The following is a 6,814-nucleotide window of genomic DNA, read 5'->3' on the forward strand; positions in this document are numbered from 1 at the left end:
TGTAGGCGAGCCTACCGCGTTACTCCTTCATTCAAGGACCTTGTGTTATATTCAGAGGTAGACTGGCTCTGGTAAAATACAGCCAAATACTCCATCTAAATGTGAATCAATTTTCAATTGCGATACGGTTCTAGAAACATAAAGCCCTTTACTTTAATATGACATCAAAATAATTTCACAAATGCTAAATATTCACTTACTGTACACTGTTTTAACCGGCTTAAACTAATTAAACGAATCAAATCTAATCTTTATCACAGTTGCAGCCGACAGTATTTTTCAGTGACAACACATTTCATGCGGCCTTCTTCCATTACACACAGGTATTCGGAGCATGCTAGATAGCTAATTAGCACAGGTGGTTGCCTTTGTCTTCCGTCTGTCTTCCGTAAAAATGTAGATATGGTGTACCCCAAGAAATTGTGACAGATCTAGGTGCAACCTTCTTATCTAAGGTATCTATTAGGTTTCAAATGTATTAGGACCGCTCCCTACCACTCACAGACAGATGGTCTTGTGGAGAGGTACAAGCAGACGTTGAAATCCATGTTGAGGAAGTTTGTGACAGAAAATGGAAAGGACTGGGACCATTGGCTGCCTTACCTGTTGTTTTCATACAGAGAGGTTCCCCAAGCATCCACTGGATACTCACCTTTCGAACTCCTGTATGGAAGACAGGTCAGAGGAGCCCTAAATGTCCTCATAAACACCTGGGACAAGCCAAAGATCCCAGAGCCAGAATCCATTCCTCAACTACGTACTGCAAATGGAGAGAAAGACAGCCATGGAAACATGAAGACAAAAATGTTGGTTTGAGAAGAAAGATAAAGACAGGGTCTTTGAGCCAGGACAACAGGTTATGCTGCTCTTACCTACCTCAGAAATCAATCGGTTAGCCCAATGGCAGTTGCCCTTTAAAGTCCTTTGAAATATGGGTCCGTCCTTCCACCTATGAAATTTAAATGCCGGCGCGCAGAAAGACAAAAACAGACCTTCCATGTCAATCCACTGAAAGAATGGAGGTAAAGAGATGTTCCTGTCAGTCAGCAACTGTTTGTCAGGGCAGTGAAGGAAGACGAAGATGAAACTGAACAGTTCTTCCCTTCAAAGTCTAATCAAACGGTTGGAGATCTGAACTTATCTCATTTGTCTCCATAGCAGAAGGAGTTGGAGGCCATCTCCAACTGGGGCTGCAGGTAGCCAAGTGGTTAGAGCGTTGGACTAGTAACCGGAAGGTTGAGCTGACAAGGTAAAAATCTGTCGTTCTGCCCCTGAACAAGGCAGTTAACCCACTGTTCCTAGGCCGTCATTGAAAATAAGAATTTGTTCTTAACTGACTTGCCTAGTTAAATAAAGGTAAAAAAAAAAAAAAAATCTCTCCTCCTGAACTGTTTTCAGACACGCCAGGTTACACCACACTGGTGGAGCACAAGATCCCACTCAAACACCCCACACCAGAGAATGTACAGGATTCCAGAGCGGCTGCTCCCGATACTCAAAAAAGAGCTGGGGGTGATGAAGTCTCTAGGGGTCGTTGAAAGGTCAAACATTGAGTGGAGTAGCCCTGTTGTTCTTGTCCCCAAGAATTCCATGCGCTCGTATTTAGAATGTTGTGTGGGAACCGCCAAGGTTTTGAAGGTAGCTCAGCTATTGAATTGTTTCTCAGCTATTGAAGGTAGCTAGCTAAGTTAGCTAAACAACTACCGGTAGCCATATCTATGACAAAAAATCTTTAGTATCTCGATTGTAAAACCTCTTCTCTTTTTAGTCATAGACATGGCTATTAAACAGCAAGCTACAATGTTACAACCAGCCACCTAATGCTAGGTTTACCAGAAAACTAGATGGCTAGCTAGTTAGCCTGGCGCCTGCTAACTTGTTATGCGCCACGCCTCACATTTGTCACTTGTTAGCAAACGTGTAAGATCAGCAAATGCAAATAATTTTACTAGCTAGCTGTGTAACATATCTGACGAGGGTTGACATTGGTTATGATTATGATCGTGGATGCATTTCAGTCTCACAAAATTATAGGCATGACACAAGATAGGATTCCAAACAGATGTAAATAACATGTATATCCAGCAAGCTAGCTAGCTAAGTTTACTAGCAAACAGTGATAAGAAACAATAATACAACAATTTATTGTTGTAAGTCTCTAAAACTAAAGCTGGTTTTATTACACAAATATTTGGCTAAGCATGCTTAATAGACATGGCTGTAGGTAGATACTGTCTGCCTACCTACATTTGTACCGTCTGGTCACTGTGCAAAGCTTGAGGGTTATGGCACATGTCTTTCTATTAGGCTAAATATTGTTGTAAATGTAATCTCTGTGCCTGTGCACATGTATGCATGTTCATCTAGTCTACTATAACGTTGATGTTATGCTGGCACAGTTCAACTGTCGTTCACAAAGTACAGTAGAGTATAATTTATTCTAATTGTTTGTCTTACAGACAATACAGTGTGGTGCCTGGGCTTCATCCTTGATTTCTAGTTGATTCTAGATACAGAAACAGAATTCCTGCCTGCGTGTGTCATTGTAGCGGAATTGTATCACGTGAACTGTATCTCTCTCTCTCTCTCTGTATCTCTCTTTCTCTGTATCTCTCTCTCTCTCTGTATCTCTCTCTCTCTCTATCTCTCGGGATTAGACATTATGCTAGATTTCAAGCAAATGACTCAGGAATGGCAGTTAGATCATGATAACACTCCTTCCACAGCTTTACAAAGTATTCCCTGAACTTTACTACACTGATCAAACTGTGTTGTCTTACTGTATGTTTCTTTGCGAATGGCAATTTCATCATGACCACCAGTTCTATTAGCTTCAGGTTGGTACATCAGATAATGTGATTTAACCAACGATTTGTGGTATATATTACTGGGAGTTACAGAATAGGTACTGCTTGGTGTAGCACATAGAATTTTCGACCAACCTTAGCGATGAGGTCTTCGTCCTCAATTTGGGGAAACCGGACTCTCAAAATATCAGTGTCCAGTTGCAGGGGTTCAGTGTGAATGTAGAAAATGCTCCGTTCTTAAAATATAGATTTTTTTTCTCCATTAAGTAATCCAACAATGTGTACTCCAGCTGGCCCAGAACAGAGTGGCATGTCTTGCTCTTCATTGTAATCAGAGGGCTGATATAAATACTATGCATGCCAGTCTCTCTTGGCTATGAGTGGAGGAGAGACTGACTGCATCACTTCTGATGTTTCTAAGAAATATTAATGTGTTGAAAATCGCAAATTGTTTGCATGTCATACATACACACAGCTCTGACACACACACTTACCCCACCAGACATGCACCAGGGGTCTTTTCAGTCCCCAAATCCAGAAAAAATTCAAGAAAGCGTACAGTATTATATAGAGCCATTTTTGAATGGAACTCTGTTCCATCTCATATTGCTCAAATAAACAGCAAATCTGGTTTCAAAAAACGCCTCTCTCCTATTTGACATAGATAGTTTGTGTGTATGTATTGATATATAGGCTATGTGTGCCTTTAAAAAAAAAAAGAACATTTCGGGGATCTTTAATTTCAGCTCATGAAACATGAGACAAATACTTTACATGTTGCGTTTATATTTTTGTTCAATATAGAACTGAACCGACTGGGGAAAATCGTTTTTAACGGTCATCCAACTCGGAAACTCTGGTATCTTTCTAGAGCTCCCCATGTCAAATTGGCTTTACACAACACCATGTAGATCACTGGTCTTTCATTGAGTTTGAAAAGTCATGCATGCTACATGAATAAGTAGCCTAATATTTACTTTAGTGATAAGTAGAATGTATTTTATCCCGTTCCGTTTGCTTCCATTGAAGAAAAGTTTTTCAACAGAATCAGCGGAATGAATACACAGTTCACTTTTCAAAACAGCACGATCACTTTGCTCGTTGTATTTATAATTCCTTCTCACAACTATCTAAGTGTTCTCCTCCTATCACCTTTCCCTTCGCTTGTGGACTTCAGTGCACAACACATCAGCTGTCTGTGACCAGGCAAAAAAAACTTTCCAAGCCAAACCCTCATAACATGACTGCTATTACCGCTACACACAGCCTACATCGTTGTCACATCATAGTCAACATAGCTACTAGAACTAACGCGTTAGTTAACCCGCTACCAATCATACAGTACAGTATACAGTCAGAAAGCAGTTTAGCAGTTACACCAGTGGGCCCTAGTGGCAATACATTTATGAAATTCAGTGAGGAGGATGGTCCTCCCCTTTCTCCTCTGAGGAGAATCCACTGACCCAAACATACACACAGTCAGTTGTCTGCTTGTGTTGAACATTGAGAGGATTCTACTGTTGATACTTTAATCCAAAGACAAAACAATACAATTGACAGGGATTGACTGATATAACAAACAGAATAACAATGGCTGTGATTTTGTTCAACTTTTTGGCAATTTAGTAAAAAATAAATAATAGTTAAAACTCTTGTCTACAAATGATAATCTTCCAGATGTCACAGATTAGCATTTTTCATAATCTAAGTATAAAAATAATATTTAGAATTCTTCTGGCCTCATTTCAAATTTAATAGGAAAAGGAGTAACGCAAAATATCTGTTTGTCTTGTTTCACGTTCAGACAAAACAACTAAAACACTCTTTTGAGATCTGAGGTAAATGAGTAGATTTAATATATGAGTCTATCATGACATTAATTCAACAGCCTAATCAACAGGGAAACAGCCTTACTGACAAGGAAAGCTGGAGATCCCCTCTATCAAGCATATCAAACCTGACGTATGTCCTGCAAGGAAGAGACAGGAGTTTGTCATTCCATATCTGGGAGGGGGAGGGGGGGGGGGGGGTTATATCAGGGTGTGACTATAAGATAGAAATTCTCCTGGGTAGTTAATCAACACTCTACACAGAGGTTAGGAGGAAGTTTTTAACAAAGGAACATTCCAGACCGAAGTCATTTCTGGGAAACGCTTGTTGAATAAATAAAACATTTCCATCCCCCGTTTCCAATACGGTCTATGGTACAGACACTAATATAACCTCTGACCCCTTCTCTCAGTGAAGGACAGGTATTTTTGTTTTGTAATAAATATGTATCTCTTTAAACCAGTGGAGCAGAAATATAATGACCAGAGAATCGTTTTATACAAAGTGGAGAAGTCTTGTTTTATTAAAATGTCTTCCTCCTCCAACATCAGCATGTTTCTCTTTATTTTGCTTTATCAACAGGAAACATCTTAGGCCACTTCATGAGAACAGATATTGTTTCTACTGTGTGCTACCACCAAGGTCAGTTTTAACCTCTACCATTGAAATTCCCCTTTCCCTGAAAACTGGTGCTGTAGGTAGGGCTGCCACAACCTTACCCACAGGATAACTGCTCGAGAAAGAGTCAACTGGTGGACGAGAATAGGGCTGTCACGGTGCGTGATATCACGAAATGTACAAGAGTCACAAAGTTAAATGAGGTTATGATAACGTTACCATAGGATGTCAGTTGAGAAAAATTCCCTTTCGGTAACTGCCTTGGAAGCTTGTCTGTTGTTCTGTTATTCCACAAGATACAGTAGGTTTTATTCAGGGAGAGACAGTTTATTTTATTTGTTTCTTTTTTAGGGGGTGGATCAGCTTTAATATTGAAGATAGATTGTAGCTTCCATCAATGTAACAAGTTGAGTATCAGTTGAGTAACAAGTGGAGCATCAGCATTTGTGAGTTCGATTACAGTCTCAAAATGGCCAGAAACAAATAACTTTCTTCTGAAACTTGTCAGTCTATTATTGTTCTGAGAAATGAAGGCTATTCCATGTGAGAAATTGCCAAGAAACTGAAGATCTCGAACAACCCTGTGTACTAATCAACAACGACGAGACGGCCTACAGGGAGGAGGTGAGGGCCCTCGGAGTGTGGTGTCAGGAAAATAATCTCACACTCAACGTCAACAAAACAAAGGAGATGATTGTGGACTTCAGGAAACAGCAGAGGGAGCACCCCCCTATCCACATCGACCGCTGCCAACATTTAGTGGCCGCTGCCAACATACTGACTCAACTCCAGCCACTTTAATAATGGGAATTGATGGAAATTATGTAAAAATGTATCACTAGCCACTTTAAACAATGCCACTTAATATAATGTTTACATACCCTACATTACTCATCTCATATGTATATGTATATACTGTACTGTATATCATCCACTGCATCTTGCCATCTTTATGTAACACATGTATCACTAGCCACTTTAAACTATGCCACTTTATGTTTACATACCCTACATTACTCATCTCATATGTATAGACTGTACACTATACCATCTACTGCATCTTGCCTATGCCGTTCCATCACTCATTCATATATCTTTATGTACATATTCTTTATCCCTTTACACTTGTGTAGTAGTTGTGGAATTGTTAGGTTAGATTACTTGTTGGTTATTACTGCATTGTCGGAACTAGAAGCACAAGCATTTCGCTACACTCGCATTAACATCTGCTAACCATGTGTATGTGACAAATATAATTTGATTTGACTAATCCCTTCACAGAACAGTGCAAACTGGCCCTGACCAGAATAGAAAGATGAATGAGGCCCCGGTACACAACTGAGCAAGAGGACAAGTACATTAGTGTCTAGTTTGAGAAACAGACGCCTCACAAATCCTCAACTGGCAGCTTCATTAAATAGTACCCGCAAAACACAAGTCTCAACGTCAACAGTGGAGAGGCGACTCCGGGATGCTGGCCTTCTAGGCAGAGTTCCTCTGTCCAGTGTCTGTGTTCTTTTGCCCATCTTAATCTATTATTTTTATAGGCCAGTCTGAGA

This window comes from Salvelinus alpinus, chromosome 16 (genome assembly GCF_045679555.1).
Source record: "Salvelinus alpinus chromosome 16, SLU_Salpinus.1, whole genome shotgun sequence".
In the NCBI taxonomy this organism is placed as follows: domain Eukaryota; kingdom Metazoa; phylum Chordata; class Actinopteri; order Salmoniformes; family Salmonidae; genus Salvelinus; species Salvelinus alpinus.